The sequence below is a fragment of the Meles meles genome, chromosome 8, assembly GCF_922984935.1.
Source record: "Meles meles chromosome 8, mMelMel3.1 paternal haplotype, whole genome shotgun sequence".
NCBI classification, from domain to species: domain Eukaryota; kingdom Metazoa; phylum Chordata; class Mammalia; order Carnivora; family Mustelidae; genus Meles; species Meles meles.
Window position 1 is genome coordinate 45,921,452 of NC_060073.1, and position 21,845 is coordinate 45,943,296.

Below are 21,845 nucleotides of genomic sequence, written 5' to 3' on the forward strand. Positions count from 1 at the left end.
TCAACAGTGAATCCTCCCTGGTTGTTAGACAGTTGATAGGGTGCCTGGATATGTCATGAGAATAATTGTAGAATATAAACTTTAGAAACTCTAGATGCTGTCTAGGCTACTAGTATTCTTACATTTCTAGCATGATGACATGTATTTTTGTGTGTCTACTGTAAAAATTTATGAACCATGAATAGAATTTTAATAATAAATTATATTGTGGTTAATGATTAAAGTTTGAGAAAATAGTTAAGGGAAGATTGTCATCTCCCACTTACAATGACCACTTACTGTTATGCCTATAATCCATATCTCACACTGGAATCTATTAAGTATTTGTCTCAAAGTTCTTCAATTCATACTACAATTTTCTGATATCTCTGCAATATTTTAGAAATGGCTTTGTTCTTTGCTCATCAGGCAGATGAAAGAGCTGGTACTAATAGAATAACAGTGTTTTGAATATGGGGGTATACAGAGGACACTGTTATTTGGAGGATTAAATAACCATATTATCTTAAAGAGTTTCCAGTTCAAATAATTTTCATTTCTTGAGAAGGAAATCAGACCCAGAAGTGTGCTTTAAAAAAAACTCATGGGTTAGACAGATACTTCAGGTTGGACTGAAGTCATGAATGAGGATATGAAGACTGAATCATTTGTCAGGAAATTGCATGTTGTCAATCAACACTGGCCTCACCGGAGCTAGGGGATAATGGTTATTGATGTAGCTGAATCACTCCAAGGGAGCAAGCGGAGATACCCAAGGACACAAATTAGGAGCATGAAGCACCTAGTATCCAGGTATCAAAGCACCCATAAGTTAGATAACAAGAGTCAAATATAAGCTTTGCTAAAAATGAGAATCAGGACATAAGTTACAGAAGCCCTGGATTGTAGATACCCAGTAATTCAGCACTGATAGGGAGCAAGAAATAGGTCACCACCAGTGGTCCTGAAAGGAGAGTCTTGTGACCTCTGATCCTAGAGCAGAGGTTGTCCAGTTCTAGTTATCTGCTTAGTATAGAGACTGAAATTTGTAACCAGATGAAGGGAAAATTTTTCTAGATTACTGTAAATCTGTGCTGCCAATATAGAAGTTATTTGCCACATGTTGGCTATTTAACAAATTCAAATAAAGAAAAATAAAATTAAAATTTAATTCCTCAGTCACATGAACCACATATCAAATACTTATTACCACATGTGATTTGTGGCTACCATTGGACAGCAAAGATACAGAACACTCCCATTACCACAGAAAGCTATATTCGACAGCATTGTTCTATATTATAGTAGTCATAAGGCTAGTGTTTGGAGAGTTCTAAAACTGGCAAAGTGTAGAATCTGCAAGTATCTATAATAAGACATTTCTATGACACTGTACTTTAAAAGAGCAAAAAATGGTATTATGTCAAATTTAGTGAGGTTTCTGAAAACAGGATTTTGATGAAAGAATTGTGTTATATGAAGTTAGTTTTGAAGTTGGTGTTCATTTTTTTTTTACTGATTTGCATATTGTTGCAGTAAATACATAGATTTTTTTTCACTGAGGAACATCTCTTTAAGTCCTGCTGGTATGGATCATAACTTATGTATAGAACTGCTTAAATTATATTAAAATCTATTTTTCTTGCATGTATACTGTGTGCTTGGTGAAGCATATTGGTTTTTGTGAGTTACTTGAAATGATCTTATCTCCTCTGATGCCTGATGGGAAAGTTGATCCTTCTATATTTCTTTCATCAAATTGTCAACAAGGCAGCTTCCCATTTTGAGTGCTATTTTTCATTGTATTTAATACACATATTTTTATGTATGCGTCTTTCATTGTATTTAATACAGATTGTGTGTTTAAGTATGTGGCAGAGAGAGAGACAAAAACAATACCCAAGGAAAGACAGAGAGGGGGACATTAGACATGCTAAGAAAAATAGAGTAAGATAATTTTTTTCCTTGTCAAAGTAAAGTAAACTCTCAGAGAAACAGAGAACCATTTCCATTTATATGGGTATCTAACTTTTCTCCAATATCTTAAACCCATGTCCCTGAGAGTCACCGCCATTCAATTTTGTGGCTTCTAGAGGAAAATCCAAATCCCTTTGTTCAGAGATACTGCTTTTTGTTTGACTTTGCCAGGTTCTTGAATATATATGGAACCATAATACATGGGGTAGACAAAGCTTGTTGATTGCACACTGCCTCAGAATTAAATGGGCAATTCACAGAAGAGGATGCCTGGATAATAGAGAAAGGCAGATTAAAGCAATAATAAGATACCATTTTACATCCATCAGGCCAGCAAAGATTAAATGTGAGGAACTGGGATTCTCATAAACCACTTGTGGGAATTTAAGTTTATATATCTGCTCTGAGTTTAGCTATATCTAATAAAGTTGAAGTGCAGGGGCGCCTGGGTGGCTCAGTGGGTTAAGCTGCTGCCTTCGGCTCAGGTCATGATCTCAGGGTCCTGGGATCGAGTCCCACATCGGGCTCTCTGCTCAGCAGGGAGCCTGCTTCTCCCTCTCTCTCTCTCTCTCTCTGCCTGCCTCTCTGCCTACTTGTGATCTCTCTCTGCCAAATAAATGAATAAAATCTTTAAAAAAAAAAAAAAAGTTGAAGTGCACATATTCTACGAACTAGCAATCCAGCATGTGTAGGTTAATAGATAGATAGGTAGATAGATACTGATATAGATTTGGATATATATGTATACATTCTAAAGAAACTTTTGCATGTGTATAAGAATATTCACTGTAGCATTGTTTATAAGAGCAACCAAAACAAAGAAGCAGTCAAAATAAACAGTCGTATGTATCAACATGTATGAATTTAAAAACATGATAGTATGTGAAAAAAGACACAGAATTACATATCTAGTATATGTATAATTTATATAACTGAAAACATGTAAAAATAGCATAAATATTTTCTTATAAGCCTATATGTAGTAACAGTGTAAAAACAAGTATTGAAAGGATAAACACTATATTTAGTACAACTAACATGAAAAAAATAAAAGCAGGTTCTGCCTCAAGGGCACAGGAAACAAACAAATAAATGTGACTTGTTATTATCTGGTATCAAGCCACCCTCTTTACTCAAGACTGTCCACAGTCTTTGCTTTTTGCTTTACCAACAGAAACTTTCAAAGTTGCTTAAGACTCTTTTGTTTAAAGTGTGACTCTTTGGCCTCCCCTTGACCTCGTGTTACAGGATGGATCAGGATCAGTCAGCCAGAAGAGTCTTTTTTTTACCAAAAAAAACACTTTTCTCATGAATATGGCATTTTAGAAAACACCTTCAGGACACCCTACGACTCCCAAACCTATTCTCATTTAATTAAATTATCATTAATTCCACTCATTTGTCAAACATTTTTGAGAGGACTTTCTATGCTAGGTATTGGGAATACAAAGATGACTAAGAAATGGTTTCTACCCATATGGAGGTCACAGCCTATAATAGCATATGCAGATAATTACAACACAGATAATTATAAACTTTTTTAGCTCATGCTTTAGAGAATGCTAAAAAGGGAATTGATTATATTATTTAAGATTTTTTCCCTTCAAAGTAAATAAAAGAATTATCTCTCAAAGAAAGAGAATCATTTGTATTTATAGATCAGTGTCACATTTTCTTTGGTATCTCAAATCCATGACAACCAGGGTTAATATTTATATTTCCCAGCCCAGACCTCCTCCTTGAGCTCCAGGTTTATATATCCAGTTTTCTTCTGTACATTTCTCCTTGGACATTTTTAATTTAAGATGTCTACAGTGGAATTTCCGATGCCTTTCTCAGATCTTCTGTACCTAAATTCCTTCCCATCTCAGTAAATAGTAACTCTGCCCTGCATGCTTTGGTCACAAACCCTGAAGTTCACCTTGATTTCTCACTACAAGACATAGTTTCCATTTGCCTCTCTCACTGCCTTCTAAAAACTTACTCTGTGCACTGAGAACCCTACTGAGTTCCTTCTCTCTTTGACTTCCATTTGGGTTCAACCAATGAGAAGCTCTCAGGAGAGCTGGAGAATAGTAAGGTCAGTGTCCTTTTCCTCTCTATGGCTCTTTCCTTGCCATATGGCTGTAGTTTGGTTGTGACCCTTTTGTGACCCTCTCCATACAACTACATTCTCTATGTTATAGCAACCATCCTTTCCCCCTATGCATTAGGCCTTGGTATGATAACAGCTTCATTCTATAACTAGCTCCTGGGTATATTACTATCCCTTGTTGTTTTCCTTAAAACTTGCCCCATGTTTTTGTAAATATTTAACTCTTCTCAAATTACCCAGTTTAGATGTGCAACTACCATTTCTTGGTCCAGGCCACCAATATCTCCTGCCTGGATTATTGTATTAGCCTCTTAATTGACGTTCCCTGCTTTCTCCCTTGTCTCCCGACAGTCTGTTCTTCACAGAGAAGTGAGATGGGTCCTTTTAAAAGTATCAGTTAAGTCATATCACTCCTTTGTCTGAAAATCCTCTAATAGTTTCCCATATTAATTTGAATAAAGGCCAAAGCCCCTACGATGGCCCAAAAGGCCCTACAAGATTGATATGTCCTTCTCCTTCTTCTCTAACTTCATCTCCTCTTTCTCTCCTAAAGGAAAACTGTTTTTCTACCAAAAACACTTCTAGACACCAAAGAAATGTGAGTTTTCCACACCAAAACAATTCTTCAGTGCTCTGTAGACATTAATTCATGGAGAATTTAACTCAGTTCTCATATTAACAAGCCAGAGTTAGCAGACTGCCCCACAACAGATTAAAGACTTAATCCCACATGACTGCCCCCCGCTTCAGACACGAATTACAAGTCATGGGTCTTCAGGTTATCCACACTTCTGTCCAAGTTGGTTACAAATCAGGAGTTCCTAAACCCCCTCTACAGTTTGATTATTTGTTATAATGGCTCACATAATTCAGGGAAACCCACTACTGTTACTTTTGTTATAAAGGATACAAATGAATAGCAAGATGAAGAGGTATGTGGGGCAAGGTCTGGAAGGTCCCAAGTGTAGTTCTTTTCCTACAGTGTATGGGATGCTCCATCCTCCTGGGATAAGGGTGCATTCACCAACTCTGAAGTTCTATGGACCCCTTCATTCAGGATTTTTATGGGACTCCATTACATAGGTATGATTGATTAGTTATTAATTATTGATTAATACCATTACATAGGTATGATTGGCTATTGGTGATTAACTCAATATCCAGCCTCTCTCCCCTCCCCAGAGGTCAGGGGTAGGGCTGAAAATTCCAAATCTCTAATCACACAGTTGGTTCTTCTGGAAACCACCCCATTTCCTGGAGCTATCTAGGGGCTCATTAAGAATCACCTCATAAACATAAACTCAGATACAGTTGAGAGGGGCTTATTATGAGTAAGAGACACTCCTCTCACTCTTAGAACTCAAGAAATTACAAAGATTTTTGAAGCTCTATGCCAGGAATTGGGGGTGAAGACCAAATATGTATTTACTGTATCAAAATACTCCCTCTTCCCTTTGCTCTTTTTTGCTCATGGTATGTTTATGTCCTACTGTTCATCAAATAGTCACACACCTCAGGACCTTTGCATTTGTTGTTTAATCTTCTTGGAATGCTCTACTCCCCAATACTTTTTTTTTTTTTTTAGATTTTATTTATTTATTTTGACAGAGAAATCACAAGTTGGCAGAGAGGCCGGCAGAGAGAGGGGGGAAGCAGGCTCCCTGCTGAGCGGAGAGTGGGATGTGGGGCTTGATCCCAGGACCCTGAGATCATGACCTGAGCCAAAGGCAGAGGTTTAACCCACTGAGCCACCCAGGCACTCCTCCTCAATGCTTTCTTGAATCATTTTTCGAGGTCTTCCTCAGAACATTTCTAAGTTCTTGCTTAATTTTCATTCTCAGAGAGACCTATCGTGACTATCCTATTTAACGCTGGAACTCTTCTACCTATTTAGCTTTTTCTTTTTCTATAACATTTGCTGCATCTTGATATACTTTTTATTTTTTAATTTCTTTTGTTATCTGAATTTCTCACTCAAAGGTAAGTTGAATGAAAACAGGGTATGTGTGAGTTCACTGCTTAATCCAAGGTATATAACAAATATTTACTCAATGAATGATGGAATGAATGTAGTGAATTAGAGAGATGTATAAGAAACCTGTGAATGTCAGAGAAGACTGAGAAATTGCTTTTATTCTTCTGTTTCCTCACCCTGGCTTCACTAGTATGCTTCTGCTTCTGAATGGAAGTTCTAGTTAGCTTATGCCTCAATACACAAGATATGTCTGCTCACTTATGCCAATGGGCAGATCTAAAATTTGAAACTCAGATACAAAAAGTTCCTCTTTTAACTGGACATCACAAATACAAGACTGAAGTAGACAAGAGCATAGATAGCTTTGTTCCCATTGTAAAGGACAACAGTTCTAGAGTGTGTTTTGCTTCCTAATATTATTCTTGACATGTATTGGATATTTTTTCAAGGTAACCTTTATAGTCAATCAATTTGCAATACCAAAACCTTTACTATATAATAATTTTATTCTTTAGTAAAAAGAGGAATTATGAGATAGGGATTGCTTAATTTTTTTTCATAAATAGCAATTTAACTGAGGGAAGTTGTCCGTAAATATCTGCTAAGTGATTTTCTCATACCTCATATACAAGATTTTCTGCCTTTTCCCCTGAAACATAGTTCATACTAGGAAGCCTCAATTAAGACACCAAAATTTAAGTCATATATTAAATTTCAGTCATATTAAATAACTGCAAGGAATCTTAGAAGTTCAATCCTGTTTATTCATTCACATTTCACAGAGATTTTTAAAAAGGGATAGTTTCTGTAATATCAATAAGAATAACTAGACAAGAAAATAGAAACCTCTTTTTTTATTTTTCAGAGAGAGAGAGAGCATAAATGGGGTGGGGGGAAGAGGAGGAGAGAGAGAGAGAATCCCAGGCAGGCTCCACACCCAGCTTGGAGTCCGACATAGGGTTCAGTCCCACAACCCTGAGATCATGACCTAAACCAAAAGCAAGAGTTGGATGCTTAACTGACTGAGCCATTTAAGTGCCATGAAGATAGGAATTTCTTTTGTGAATACATTATAGTGTTTGTTGATCATTGATATTTAAATATTTACCATGGTCTAAATAACTCACTTCAAAACTTTGTGATATATCTTAAGTTTGCGAGTGGATTTTGAAAAACATATTGGTTATGACCAAGACAAAGAAAGCATTTATTGAACTTCTGGTGTGTGTCATGCATTTTGATAGGCATTTTCACCTTCGTTTGCTGTTTGTTTAGCAATGTCTTTATTGAAATATAATTCATATATCATAAGATTTACCCATTTAAAGAGTACAATTCAGTTGTTTTTTTAAAAACATTTTCATAGAGTTGTGCAATTGTCACCACCATCAATTCCCCTAAAGGAATACCTTACCTTTACACAGTCACCCTCCATTTCCCTCCAAATTTCCCAGCCCCAAGCAACCACTAATGCATTTCTATCTCTGTAGATTTGTGTATTTTGGACATTTCATGTAAATGGAATTATGTGTGTGTGTGTGTGTGTGTGTGTGTGTGTGTGTGTGTGTGTGTGCGCGCGTTGTTTGTTTTTTGGTTTTGGTTTTGTTTTGTTTTTTTGTGATGAGAGTCTTTCATTTAGCACAATGTTCTCCGAGTTCATCAGTATTGTGGCAGGTATTAGTATTTTATTCCTTTTTAGTGGCAAATAAAATTCCATTAAATGGATCTGTGCCACATTTTATCCATGCTCTCATCAGTTGATGGACATGAGTTGCTTCCATTTTTTGGTTATTATGACTAATGCTGCAATGAACATTGTACAAGTTCTGGTGTGGATATATGCTTTCATTCCTCTTGGGTATATGTACCCAGTTCCTTTTGAGGAACTGACAGACTATTTTCCAAAGCAGCTGCACTACTTTTCTTTATTGCCAGCAATGTATAAGAGGTTTTTTTTAAACTATACATTTTTTTTAACTATAGTGTATTATTTGTTTTAGGGGCACAGGTCTGTGAATTATCAGTCTTACACATTTCACAGCACTCACCATAGCACATACCCTCCCATTGTCCATCACACAACCACACTATCCCTCCCACCCTCCTCCCCTCCAGCAACCCTCAGTTCATTTCCTGAGATTAAGAGTCTCTTATGGTGCATCTCACTCCCTGGTCCCATCTTGTTTCATTTTCCCTCCCTTCCCCTATGGCCCCCCACCCTGCCTCTCAAATTCCTCATATCAGTGAGATTATATGATAATTGTCTTTCTCTGAGTGACTTATTTTGCTTAGTGTAATACCCTCTAGTTCCATCGACGTCATTGCAAATTACAATGGAATACATTTGATGGGATGAAACCATCAAAAACCCTGAAATCTTGCCATTTGCAGTGTGTAAGAGTTCTAACTGCTCCACCCTTTTATTTAACAATATTGAATAATGTTTATTTATTAATATTTAACAACAGTTCTACTGGACAGATATTATAAGTCTTATTTTATATACAAAGAAACAAAGGCTCAGAAAAAGCACAAATAATTGTCCAAAACCATAAAGGTAGTAAGTTGTAGAGCTAGTTTTTAATTCAGTTCTAATTTAAAACCCTTATTTTCATTCATTCCAAAACTGTATTTTTTTCTGGAATAGTTTTGAGGATCATTTATATTTAGCACTTATTTGAGTGCCTCCCAAGTCTTTGGAGTTGGGGGAGCAGTTAACTCAATTTGCCTATAGTTTGATGACACTAATGTCTTAGAATTGTTTACATATAGGTCAGCAATTTTAGGTCTGTTTTAATAATCTTAAAAATTAATGAGGACCCAAAGTACTTTTATTTATTTGGCTTTTGTCTATTGACATATTTTGTATTAGAAATTAAGACTGAGAAAAATGTTAATATTTATTAATTAATTTAAAATAACAAATGTGTTGTTAAGATAAATAACATTTAATAAAAATAGCTTTAATGTTTAAAACATAATTTAGTGAAATGAGTAGCATTATTTCACTTTTTTGCAAATTTATTTAATGTCAGGCATAACACAACATATTTAAATTCTCATGGCTGCTCCTGCCTTCAGTCTGCTACAATATGTTGTTTTGGTGAAATACTATGCATATATGGTTTAGAAAGTGAAGTATTTTAATAACTTTTATAGATAATTGTGGATATTCTTTGTATTATAATTTACAAGTAATATAAAAGTTAATTGTGACATAGAATCTGAAATATAATGAGCTCTTTATATTTTATTACCATTGGTCTAACTTGTACTTTGAATGGATCTTTTAGCAATGTATGATTTTATTACCTGGTTTGGTCATTTGGAAAATATTGGATCACAGAGTTACACAGACCTTCCAAATGTTGACATATTTCATGATACAATATAAAATAATCACATCCATTAATATCACATTTGTAAATTTGAATTTTTTAAAAATATTTTATTTATTTGACAGAGAGAAATCACAACTAGGCAGAGAGGCAGGCAGAGAAAGAGGAAGCAGGCTCCCTGCGGAGCAGAGACCCCCAATGCAGGGCTCGATCCCAGGACCCTGGGATCATGACCTGAGCTAAAGGCAGAGGCTTTAACCCACTGAACCACCCAGGTGCCCCAATTTGAATTTTATTATTAAAAACAAATACAGCCAGTTGTTTTCCTTGAAGTGAAAAGACTCACTTCATAACATTTTTGAGAAAACGTATTTTAAAAAATCCAAGATATGGAAGCAACCCAATTGTCTATCCATACATGAATAGGTTAAGAAAATGTGGTATATACAATGAAATATTACCCAGCCACAAAAAAGAATGAACTCTTGTCATTTGCCACAACATGGATGGATCTAGAAGGTATAATGCAAAATGTGAAAAAGTCAGTCAAAGAAAGGCAAATAACCACATGATTTCAGTCATACATGGAACTTAAGAAACAAACAAACAAAAAGAAAAAAGACAAAAAAACAGACTTTTAATTATAGAGAACAAACTGGTGGTTGCCAGAAGGGGAGGGGAATGGTGAATTATGTGAAGGGGATTAAGAATACACTTATCATGGGGCGCCTGGGTGGCTCAGTGGGTTAAAGCCTCTGCCTTTGGCTCAGGTCATGATCTCAGGGTCCTGGGATGGAGCCCCACATCGAACCCCACATTGGGCACTCTGCTCAGCAGGGAGCCTTCTTCCCCCCCATCTCTCTGCCTGCCTCTCTGCCTACTTGTGATTTCTGCCTGTCAAATAAATAAATAAATCTTTAAAAAAAATACACTTATCATGATGAGCACTGCTTAATGTGTAGAATTGTTGAATTATTATATTGTACACCTGAAACTAATATACCACTTATGTTAACTATACTTGAATTTTTTTTTAAAGATTTTATTTATTTATTTGACAGAGAAAGATCACAAGCAGGCAGAGAGGCAGGCAGAGAGAGAGGAGGAAGCAGGCTCTCTGCCGAGCAGAGAGCCCGATGAGGGACTCGATCCCAGGACCCTGAGATCATGACCTGAGCCGAAGGCAGCGGCTTAACCCACTGAGCCACCCAGGCGCCCTATACTTGAATTTTTAAAAAAAAAACACAAAAACCCTAGTTTGAATACTAGTCTGTGCCTGTCATTCATTCTGTCAAGTAAAAATGGTGTTCTATGGAAAAATCCATTAGTTTGGATCTTGAAGACTTTCTTTACATTATCTTCAGTAGAAATTTTTTTCTTTATGTTGGGAATAAATAACTTATAAATGTTATGTGCCCTTGAGAGAGAGATATTTTATTCTTTTTTAATAAAGTTTTTATTTATTTATTTGACACAGAGAGAGAGATCACAAGGAGCAGAGAGGCAGGCAGAGAGAGAGGGGGAAGCAGTCTCCCTCCTGACCAAAGAGCCCGATGGAAGTCTCAATCCCAGGGCCATGAGATCATGACCTGAGCTGAAGGCAGAGGCTTAATCCACTGAGCCACCCAGGCCCCCCTTTATTCTTTTTTTAATACATGATTTTATTCAGTCTGTCCATTAATAACTAATATTTGAAAACTCAACATCAGAGAAATTCAACTTAATTTTTTTACCTTTTTTTTTTACCTTTCACTGTTAGATATTAGTAAGAGAGATCATTATAATAATTATGGTCAAAAGTATTATGTCAAAAACAAAATAAATAGTTGGTATTAGTCAACATAGAATTCAATTTTTGGTGTAAAGTTCTTTGACCACAAGAAAGACCATTTGGTTTACTTCACTAATGGAACAATCTCTTAAAGCTTGGATGGCCTCTTCTTGGTATTTCTTCTGATTATAGTTATCTGTGATGGTATGAATGAAGATGAGTGTAGTTGTATTCATCCTGCTTATTTCAAATGATAGGACATAACCAATTATTATAGTAATGAAGAGGTAGACAAGCCATGCCAAGTGCCCAATATTTTTGAGGCTAATAGATTTAGCCTATGGAGTTTAGTCAAGATTCAGGTATAAAAGCCCCCGTGAGATAGAGTACATAGCCAGATTGGGAGCTTAAGAAAAGAACAAAGCCATAAATTGTTCTTTCTGGCAATGGAGATGGTAAATTTTCCACCATTTTTCCTGTGGCTTTAGATAATCACATTGTACTGCAGCCAAGACACCTGGGGAATGGGGCCTTCCACACCCCCTCCATGGGTGTACGGTGAGTGTGAGTGTTGAGATACTTTGTTCTTAATGATTCTAAGAATTGCATAGTATCACTTATCACTGTACATTATTATACAATAGAATACAGAAGTATATAAAGTAATAACATAAAATTCTCTTTCCTCTATCCCTGCTAGCCTATTTTAAAAATGGAATTTTTTAAATAAAAATGTTATGCAACTTACTTTTTTTGTCCCCTTAATATAGATTTATCTCATTTTGGGAGGTAAAGTTTTTGTCTGTTTTGCTCACTAATCTCCAAAATTTAGAAGAGTGCATAGAAGATGCTCAGTAAATATTTGTTAAATGAATGAATTCTTCACTTTACCTTAAGAGCTGTCCTCATAATATACCCAGATCAACAAAGAATAATTTATCCAGTCCTCTATAGATAAGCATTGGCTTGTTCCCAGCTCTCACTTTTAAAGTAATACTATAGTAGAAAAAAATGGCTGGAAGAATATTTCAGGCAATATGAATAGCGTGGGTGAGACCTGGAAATGTGAGAGTGAAATTGCTTTTCTGCAGAATCTCATATTTTTAGTGAAAATAATGTGTGCATGTGTGTGTGCATTTGTGGTTAGGGTGGGCAGGTGTTAAAGTTGGACAGGAAAAGTGAGAAATGAGGTTAGATGAACAAGCAAGTACAAGATCATGAAGGGGTATGTAAGCCATTTAAATTAGTCTGAACTTTATTAGTGGAGAACAACTGAAGAGTTTAACTAGGTGAGTGATAGGATCATGCCTGGATTTCCAACTTCCATCTTCATCCTTGTGGCTGTTGGAATAAAGTGGTATTTTGTAGTCAATGAAAGTGTCTGATTTTAGGACTTTATGAAACATTTGGAATAAAATATATCATAATTCTGTATCATGTAACTTTTTAAAAAAGATTCTATTTATTTGACAGACAGAGATCGCAAGTAGTTAGAGAGGCAGGCAGAGAGAGAGGAGGAAGCAGGCTCCCTGCTGAGCAGAGAGCCCATGCGGGACTCAATCCCAGCACCCTGGGACCATGACCCAAGCTGAAGGCAGAGGCTTTAACCTGCTGAGCAGAGAGCCCGATGCGGGACTCAATCCCAGCACCCTGGGACCATGACCCAAGCTGAAGGCAGAGGCTTTAACCTGCTGAGCAGAGAGCCCGATGCGGGACTCAATCCCAGCACCCTGGGACCATGACCCGAGCTGAAGGCAGAGGCTTTAACCCACTGAGCCACCCAGGCGCCCCTGTATCATGTAACTTTTATTCACTGTCAGGCTAGATTCTAAACTTTGTTAAAAAAAATATTTATTTATTTATTTATTTATTTATTTATTTATTTATTTTAGAGGGGAAGAGCATGAGCAGGAAGGGCAGAGGGAGAGGGAGAGGGAGAATTTGAAGCAGACTCTGTGCTGAGCACGGAGCCATCCCATCCCCCGATATGATGCCCTGAACCGAAACCAAGAGTTGGAAACCCAATCGACTGTGCCACTCAGGTGCCCCAGGAATAGATTCTACAATGGATTTTTAGTATAGACATTATCTGACCATATTGGCAAATATTTATTGAATGTTTACCATGTAAAAGTGCTGCTCTAAGTGCTTCACGTGTATTAACTTGTATTCACTTCATCTATACAATAACCTGTTATTATTCTAATTTTATAAAATAGATCAAAACGTTAGAGTTACAGCAGTAGAAAGTAGTGGAGCTGAGATTTAAAACTAGGCAATTTGGTTCCAGAGCCCATGGTCTTTTTTTTTTTTTTTAAAGATTTTTTTTTTTTTTTTTATTCACTTGACAGAGATCACAAGTAGGCAGAGAGACAGGCAGAGAGAGAGGAGGAGCAGGCTCCCTGCTGAGCAGAGAGCCCGATGTGGGACTTGATCCCAGGACCCTGGGATCATGACCTGAGCCGAGGGCAGAGGCTTTAACCCACTGAGCCACCCAGGCGCCCAAGAGCCCATGGTCTTAAACATGTCACAGACTGCTTTCTAAATCTGATTATTCCTAAAATACAGAAACAAAGACTGTGAACTTACATATGAAACTGTGATGTCAAAAATTAAGTTATATTTCTTCATTTACAGAATGATGTAAATTAAGCTTAATGTATTCTACTTTTATTCCAGTTTGTTTTGTAAGTATAAAGAGACAAAATTACATTTTGTGAATTAGTTAGTTTGCTGCCCAAACTAAACATTAATGATAACATCACATTGTAAAAGAAGATGGTTTTTAAATTTGGTGAAGTTACTCCCAAAATTAACTAAAAACAATAACATCTGGAAAGTTAATGCTGGATTGCATATCAATATATAATGTTAAGCTAATGAATATATATATATATATGTTGTCTATCAAGAAGAGGTTGTAAAGTAACCATAGAATTTATTTGGGGCCTTAGGGATTATCATCTAGGAGACAAGAGAATCCACCAAAATCGAAAGTGTACTTGAAGTTAGGAGGGGAGAATGCAGATTTATAAAGGCAAAAACCATGAGGTTACATAACTTGTTTTGAAAGAATTATGATTGGTGCTGGCAGAGTTTAAACTGACTAATATGCAGTTGACTACTTAGATAATAGGCCATTACATTATTTCTATTTCAGTTTAAGTTAGAAGGATGCACTCAAGGACGTGGTAGAGTTACAAATGACAAATTGCAATTGATGAAAGTCAAAAGTTCATGGTGTTCTGACAGTTGAAACAGGAGCTGTGCATAGGTCCTACTTCCTCATTGTCCTTTTGACTCTATTTTGAATGACTCTCTTAGCAATGCTTACATCATTTTGAATCTTGTTTCACATGTATATGTGTACAATATGTTTCCATTTATAATTCTTGGTCACATAAATGATTTTTTCTCATGTTACCAAGAAATTAATGATCTTTACAGATATAAGCAAGATTGAATGATTTTCATAAAAAAATAAAGTTGCAGAGAGAGTCTACATTCATTGAATATTTCTAGATTATAACCTATAACTAGAAGTGTCCTTATAGATTATCCAAACCAACACCCTCATTTTTTTTTTAGTATTTAAATTTATTTATTTTTTTCAGCGTAACAGTATTCATTGTTTTTGCACAACACCTAGTGCTCCATGCAATACGTGCCCTCCCTATTACCCACCACCTGGTTCCCCCAACCTCCCACCCTGCCCCTTCAAAACCCTCAGGTTGTCTTTCAGAGTCCATTGTCTCTTATGGTTCGCCTCCCCTTCCAATTTCCCTCAACTTCCTTCTCCTCTCCATCTCCCAATGTCCTCCTTGTCATTTGTTATGCTCCACAAATAAGTGAAACCATATGATACTTGACTCTCTCTGCTTGACTTATTTCACTCAGCATAATCACTTCCAGTCCCGTCCATGTTGCTACAAAAGTTGGGTATTGATCCTTTTTTTTTTTTAAATAAATATAGTGTATTTTTATCCCCAGGGGTACAGGTCTGTGAATCACCAGGTTCACACACTTCACAGCACTCACGATAGCACATACCCTCCCCAATGTCCATAACCCTCTCCTCCTCTCCAAACCCCACCTCCCCCCAGCAACCCCCAGTTTGTTTTGTGAGATTAAGAGTCATTTATGGTTTGTCTCCCAATCCCATCTTGTTTCATTTATTCTTCTCCTATCTCCCTAACCCCCCATGTTGCATCTCCACGTCCTCATATCAGGGAGATCATATGATAGTTGTCTTTCTCCGATTGACTTATTTCACTAAGCATGATACCCTCTAGTTCCATCCATGTCGTCGCAAATGGCAAGATTTCATTTCTTTTGATGGCTGCATAATATTCCATTGCCAACACCCTCATTTTACAGGTGGGGAAACAGAAGCCCAGAAAAGTACTTGCACAAAATGGCAAAACTAAAACTAGAACCCAGATATCCAGATTTATATTCCAGTCACTTTCCACTATACAACTTCATAATCAAATACTTTTATATTTGATGGTGCGTAATATTTTACACACCTTGCAAATTACAAGATGAGCATCATACTATTTTTGAATTTTATTATTTTCTCTTTCTGTTGTTCTCTGAGTACTAGCAAACAGTGAACTCTGACTAAATACATGCTTATGTGATTTATATGATCTCAGTTTGAGATTTTTATCTGTTAATCTTTATAACTTTCTGCATGTCTATTGTCTTACAGACCCAAAATGCCGCTGAATTTTTAAAATCACCTTTTTGAAAAAGAGAGAGAGTGGCTAACCAAGGAACAGACTCTAAGCTCTAGAGAACAAACTGATGGTTATTAGAAGTGAGCTGGAAGGGGGAATGGGTGTAATAGGTGATGGAGATTGAGGAGTTTGCTTGTAGTAATGAGCGTGGGTATTGTACCTACGTGTTGAGTCACTGTATTGTACACCTGAAACAAATATTACACTGTATGTTAACTAACTGGAATTTAAATAAAAAACTAAATGAGGGGCGCCTGGGTGGTTCAGTGGGTTAGACCTCTGCCTTCAGCTCAGGTCATGATCTCAGGGTCCTGGGGATCGAGTCCCACGTCGGGCTCTTTGCTCAACAGGGAGACTGCTTCCTTCTCTCTCTCTCTCTCTCTCTGCCTGCCTCTTTGCCTACTTATGATCTCTCTCTCTGTGAAATAAATAAATAAAATCTTTAAAAAAAAACTAAACGAAAAAGGTATGTGTGGATTTTCAACCACACAGGGGACTGGCGCCCCTAACCCATGTTGTTCAAAGCGTGTCTGTAGTATGTAATCATACTAGAGGAAAACATGCTGGATTTGCCAGTTAAAAACAGATTCAGTTTAGATGGCCCCTTCAGGTCTTTTTGTTCTGCTTATTTTTTCACAGTGTTACGCTATTTTTATTTCACTTAACATTATCACATGGCATTTTTTCATTTTTAAAAGGCTTTTCCTAATATTAGTTAAAAATTCAATTTACCTCTGTGTAAGCAGCACCTGAATATAGATAGACCTGTTCACTTCATCGTTCCACTATAACTGGACTCCCCATTTGTTTTCAGTTTTTCACTATCACCAGTACTGTTTCAGTGAATATATTTTAATATAATAATCTCTTAACACATAGAACTTTATCCTTGAGAATGTAATTTCAAATAAAGAAAATCTGGTTAGAAATGAAAAAAATGATATCACTTTTTTTTTAAAATGATGCCCTGTCTCCTGAGGAGCTTAAGACTAGAGTTCTTTATATAGTTCTTGCTTTTATTTAAAGGAAATTAGGATCTGGAGAACCCTGCTGGCCCTCAGGTTTTCAAATACATTGGCCAATGAAATACAAAGATTCTCATGGCCCATAATATTCTAGTTGTTAAATTTGGTCAATGTTGGGCCCTGGAATTTTTCCAAATCCATATGTAACTGTTTTACCTATGAAACATCCTGATACGCTATTTCTGAAAAAGTATCATTTGAACGCTGGTTAATATCTTTAAACCAGTACATATGAAAACTTGCATGCTGAGGTTCCAGAGTGAAAGTCTTAGTACCTTTGAACAAGTTGTGCTTCTTAAGATATTTACTTATTGATTGCCTTCTGTCATTGACTAGCATTTCATTGTTAGACAACCTAGATAGACTTGAGGAAGTGAAAATGCATTTAAATAAAAATATTGCCTTTTAAATGGATTGAGAAAAATGATTACTGAAATCAACTATCTTCCAAAAACAATTTAAAACGGTTTGTTTCTCTTGATTTTTTAAGAGATGGTGTGTTACAGTGGAAGGAGTTCTGAGCTAAGCATCAGGACTTCTGTGTTCTAGTCCTAACTTGAATTCTCTTTTTGACATCATCTATATGACTTTCCCTTTCTGGCTTTCAGCTTCCTGATTTGTAAAACTTGGGAGCTGAATGCTTTGATTCTTTACAACATTGCTTTTCTGAGTCGTGATTGTTTAAATAGGTATACTTCTAGAAATATATTTCATGTTATTTTTTAATAGATAAGATGAATTTTTGACAAATCACCTTCAGCTATAGATTAATGGTGGTAAAACCAGCGATGGAAAATACTGGAAACAAACTGGTTTGTTCGAGAAAAATGTGAGACATGTTTTCTTTCTTTCATAATGCTCCCTTTTTCCCCTTAAAAAGCTCAGATAGGCAGTAAACTTTGTAACAACTGCTTACTTATGTTCCAGTCGGGAAATACATTTGGAGCTATATACATATACACTTACTCCTCTCCCCCGCCCCCCAGACCATCTCCCCTCTTCCAGTTTTCCTGTTTTCCAGTTAATGGGGTCGACCTGGGATTTGAGTCTAGGGAAAATAAGCACAATGTTACTTTAATGCTAATGAGAGCTGTGAAACTTCAAGATAAGGAAATGTATTCTCAGAATATCAGTCTAGAATAACTGGTTGTTTTGAAGTGGAAGTAAATAGGTTTGAAGTTAGGGTTTAAGATCTGGCTGTGTGATTTTAAGTAAATCTTATGTCCTCTGTCTTTTTCTATGTTTGTAAATTGATGATGGACAGCAATGATAACCTGCCATACTAGGTGGGTTTGAGGTTCAAAAAAACCTATTGTATATGAAAGCATTTTCTAGTACCTTTTTAGTTGTTTAGACTTTTATTATATCTAGCTTATTTTCATGTATAGATTAGCTGAAACAATGTTATTCATGTCTATTCACCTTATTAACTAAATACTTAATAACTTTATATATCCATTTTGACAAGTTTTTAGGCTAAGTAAGGCCATTTTTATGATAGACTTCTATTACTTTACTAACTAAAATAGAAAGAAGGTTAAAATGAGTAGCCCAATACTGAATAATTCCTTACTGTATATTTTTATCTCGGTAGAGTTACTAACCTGGTAGAATTTCTCCCATGGTGTTTATTTTATAATGATTATGAAATGAATGATAGTAATAATTATACCACCTCACCCGTGTTGATGAACTCTGCCTTATATTTCTTGGGTTGCCAAAGTAAACTCTTATTAGCTCTTTCCAAGTAGTTTAAGCTGCTGTTGATTATTCAGCTCATTTGAACAAGTGGAGGGAACAAAAGAGTGTGTGTAGTCAACTCTTGATCACCTGTGCTCTCAGTTGCACAGATAATTCCAAACAGCAGCTACTTCACCTGTTTACATTTTGCTCATGAATGGATTTAAGAGTTACATTTAAATATAACCATGTCTGATAATCTGGGAACTCACTTGTCTTTGGCTTGTTGCAATGATAATTAAAACTTGGAAGTGTTTTCCCTGAATCTAAAATATCTTTTATTGCCTAGAATACATTGGCCCCAAACTTAACTTGTGAATCTTCTTGGAAGAGTCTTGTTTGTTTCCTTCATCTCTTTGGCACACAAAACACTGATAAATGCTTCAGTCACTTTTGCTCCTCACCTCCCGCCTCCCCAGTCTGAGTAGGCAAATCCACTCTTTGCTTAAAAAAAGATGTTGGGAAACTAAATTTTTATAACATTTATTATTGAACTGAATTTGGTTCCAAATCCAGACCAAAAATCTATTTAGTTATATTGGCATTGTATAGTGGCGTTTCCTTTGGATCTACAGAGTTTTGAAATTTCTTAATTGATGTTCACTTTTGTATTTTAGACTTTTTTTCTTTAAAAAATGTACTACTGCTGCCTCTGATTTAACTTTTACAATTGTGAACTAACAGTGTTACAACTTAACTCAGGTATCCTTATAAAGCAGTGCCTGAAAAACTCCAGGACTGGCACAATCCTTTTTCCCAAATCACATTTAGTAGATTTTCTTATATTTTAGTGTTTGTTTCTTTTCCCAGTGCCTTTTTAATCTTTACTTGGTTTAGATCCTTCAGTATTTTTTTAAAAGATTTTATTTGTTTATTTTAGAGAGAGAGAGGGGAGGAGCAGAGCAAGAGGGATAAACGGATTCCGTGCTGAGTGCAGAGCTTGATGTAGGGCTCAATCCCAGGACCCTGGGGTCATGACCTGAGCCAAAATCAACAGACTGAGCCACCCAGGCAACCTTAGATCCTTCAGTTTTTAAATTACTGATGGTCCTTATAATTAACTATATAAAATACATTTATTTATGGAATCAGGGTAGGAATTGTATTTTCTTTAGAACCTTTCAATTCCACTATGCTTGGTAATGTCTGGTTAGAACTGCCTGTGTGTAAGCTTGGAAATACAGTTTAGGACTCAAATGTAGTTCAGTTTTGGAGGTATAGGTGGTTTCTTTTCATACTCCTATTAATAGATAATTGGGAATTACTTATTTTTTATATTAGGAAGAAATTTGGTAAACAATGTTGCTGTTGATTTCCTAGAAACTTAACTATAAACTCTCTGGAATAATTGTTAGCATGTAGATTTTATAATACTGTTTTGTAGAACTGGAATTCTACAGTTCTGTAGAAAATTCTTCTCCCATAAAATTTACTCAAAGGCCCTTGACTCTGTGGCTTTTACTGAATATTATTCTGGTATAGATTTTCAAAAATTTGGCTGACTTTTCAACTTAAAATTAAGTGGGAAAATTTTATTTTACTGTCTTTAGTTAGAACTTTTCATTAATTTTGCTTTAAAATAATTTTCATTATTTCTTCATTAGTTATAACCAAAGGCCTTAGAATCTTCAGAAGCAAATATAAGTTTTTCATTGATTCATGTATTTGTATATTTATCATATGAAAGAAGAACATATGCTTAATATCAAAATTAAAATTTATGATGATACAATGCTGTAAGATTTAGACATTTTAATATTCTCATCTATTTTTAGATGGACATTTTTGTGTTGTTTAGTTAATTACTAAGTAAAATTGTAAGTTTGTCTCTTCTAAAATGAGAAAAATTAGCATGACCTTGTAGCTTCTTAATTGGGAATTACATTTCATGGAAAATTGATTGACTATTTCTATGAATGTTGTATTTAAAATTTCTCTTCACATTGGGGGTATAGCTCAGTGGTAGAGCATTTGACTGCACAATACTTGGCAAATAAGGAGCATTTGTACAAGCTTTATGAAACCAAGATTACCTTGTTATGTTTACTCAATGAAGGGTCCATTATATCTATATTTGTTTATATTGAATTTCTGCATGTGTTCAAAAGTGATGAACTGAGCCTAATTATTCTATAGAATTGCATCATCCATATTTCAGACTTACCAACAACATAAAATTCCATTAAATATGGACATATAATGTATTTTTATCCCCAGGGGGAAAATACGAAGTTTATCAACTCTAGGGTTCTATTTACATAACAATATTTAGAAACTAACATTAGGTGACCATAAGTTATGACTGTGTTTGAGCTTACCTGGGATTGCCTGGTTTACACCTGTGTTCTTGATGTACTCATTCACAGTGTCTCCATTCATTTAAAAAATGTCCTCCTTTGAATGATGAATTATATGAATTAATTCACATAATAGAATTCCTTTCCACAAGTATTTGTTGAAGCCTTACTCTGTGTCTGTTTTAGGAGCTGGGGAAATAGCTAATAGTAAACAAATTAAAAGAAAAAAGATTACATTATCAAGTAACTTAGAAGATTATGTCTGCTATTGTTGCCAAAAAAGTGATCAGGTAAATTGTCTTTGTCACCGAACATAACAAAAATAAAATATGTGCCTAGTAATAGAGTACCACTGAAATCACAGTACATTAAATATACAGAAAGACAATGAGATATTACCTCACACTTGTCAGAATAGCTAAACTCAACAACACAAGAAACAACATGTGCTGGTGAGGATGTGGAACTCTCTTGCACTGTTGGTGGGAATGTAAGCTGGTGCAGCCACTTTGGGAAACAATATGGAGGTTCCTCAAAAAGTTAAAAATAGGGACCCCTGGGTGGCTCAGTTGGTTAAGTGGCTGCCTTCGGCTCAGGTCATAATCTCGGTGTCCTGGGATAGAGTCCCACATCAGGCTCCTTGCTCGGCAGGGAGCCTGCTTCCCTCTCTGTCTGCCTCTGCCCCTGTTTGTGCATGTTCTCTTTCACTCTGATAAATAAATATAAATCTTTTTTAAAAAGTTAAAAATAGAGCTACCCTATGATCTAGCAATTGCACTACTAGGTATTTATCCAAATAATACAAAAATACTAATTCAAAAGGACAAATGCACCCCAATGTTTATAGCAGCATTATCTACAGTAGCCAAATTAGGGAAACAGCCGAAGTGTTCATCAACCGATGAA

At 35.9% G+C, this 21,845-nt stretch overlaps 1 protein-coding gene and 1 pseudogene across 9 annotated transcripts in view; one reads left to right on the forward strand and one right to left on the reverse strand.

Annotated features, from left to right (window-relative positions):
* SOX6 (SRY-box transcription factor 6) overlaps positions 1-21,845 on the forward strand; it is a 645,777-nt gene that overhangs the window by 406,303 nt on the left and 217,629 nt on the right. The gene's annotated exons all lie outside the window — the stretch shown is intronic.
* LOC123948884 lies at positions 11,213-11,606 on the reverse strand (annotated as a pseudogene).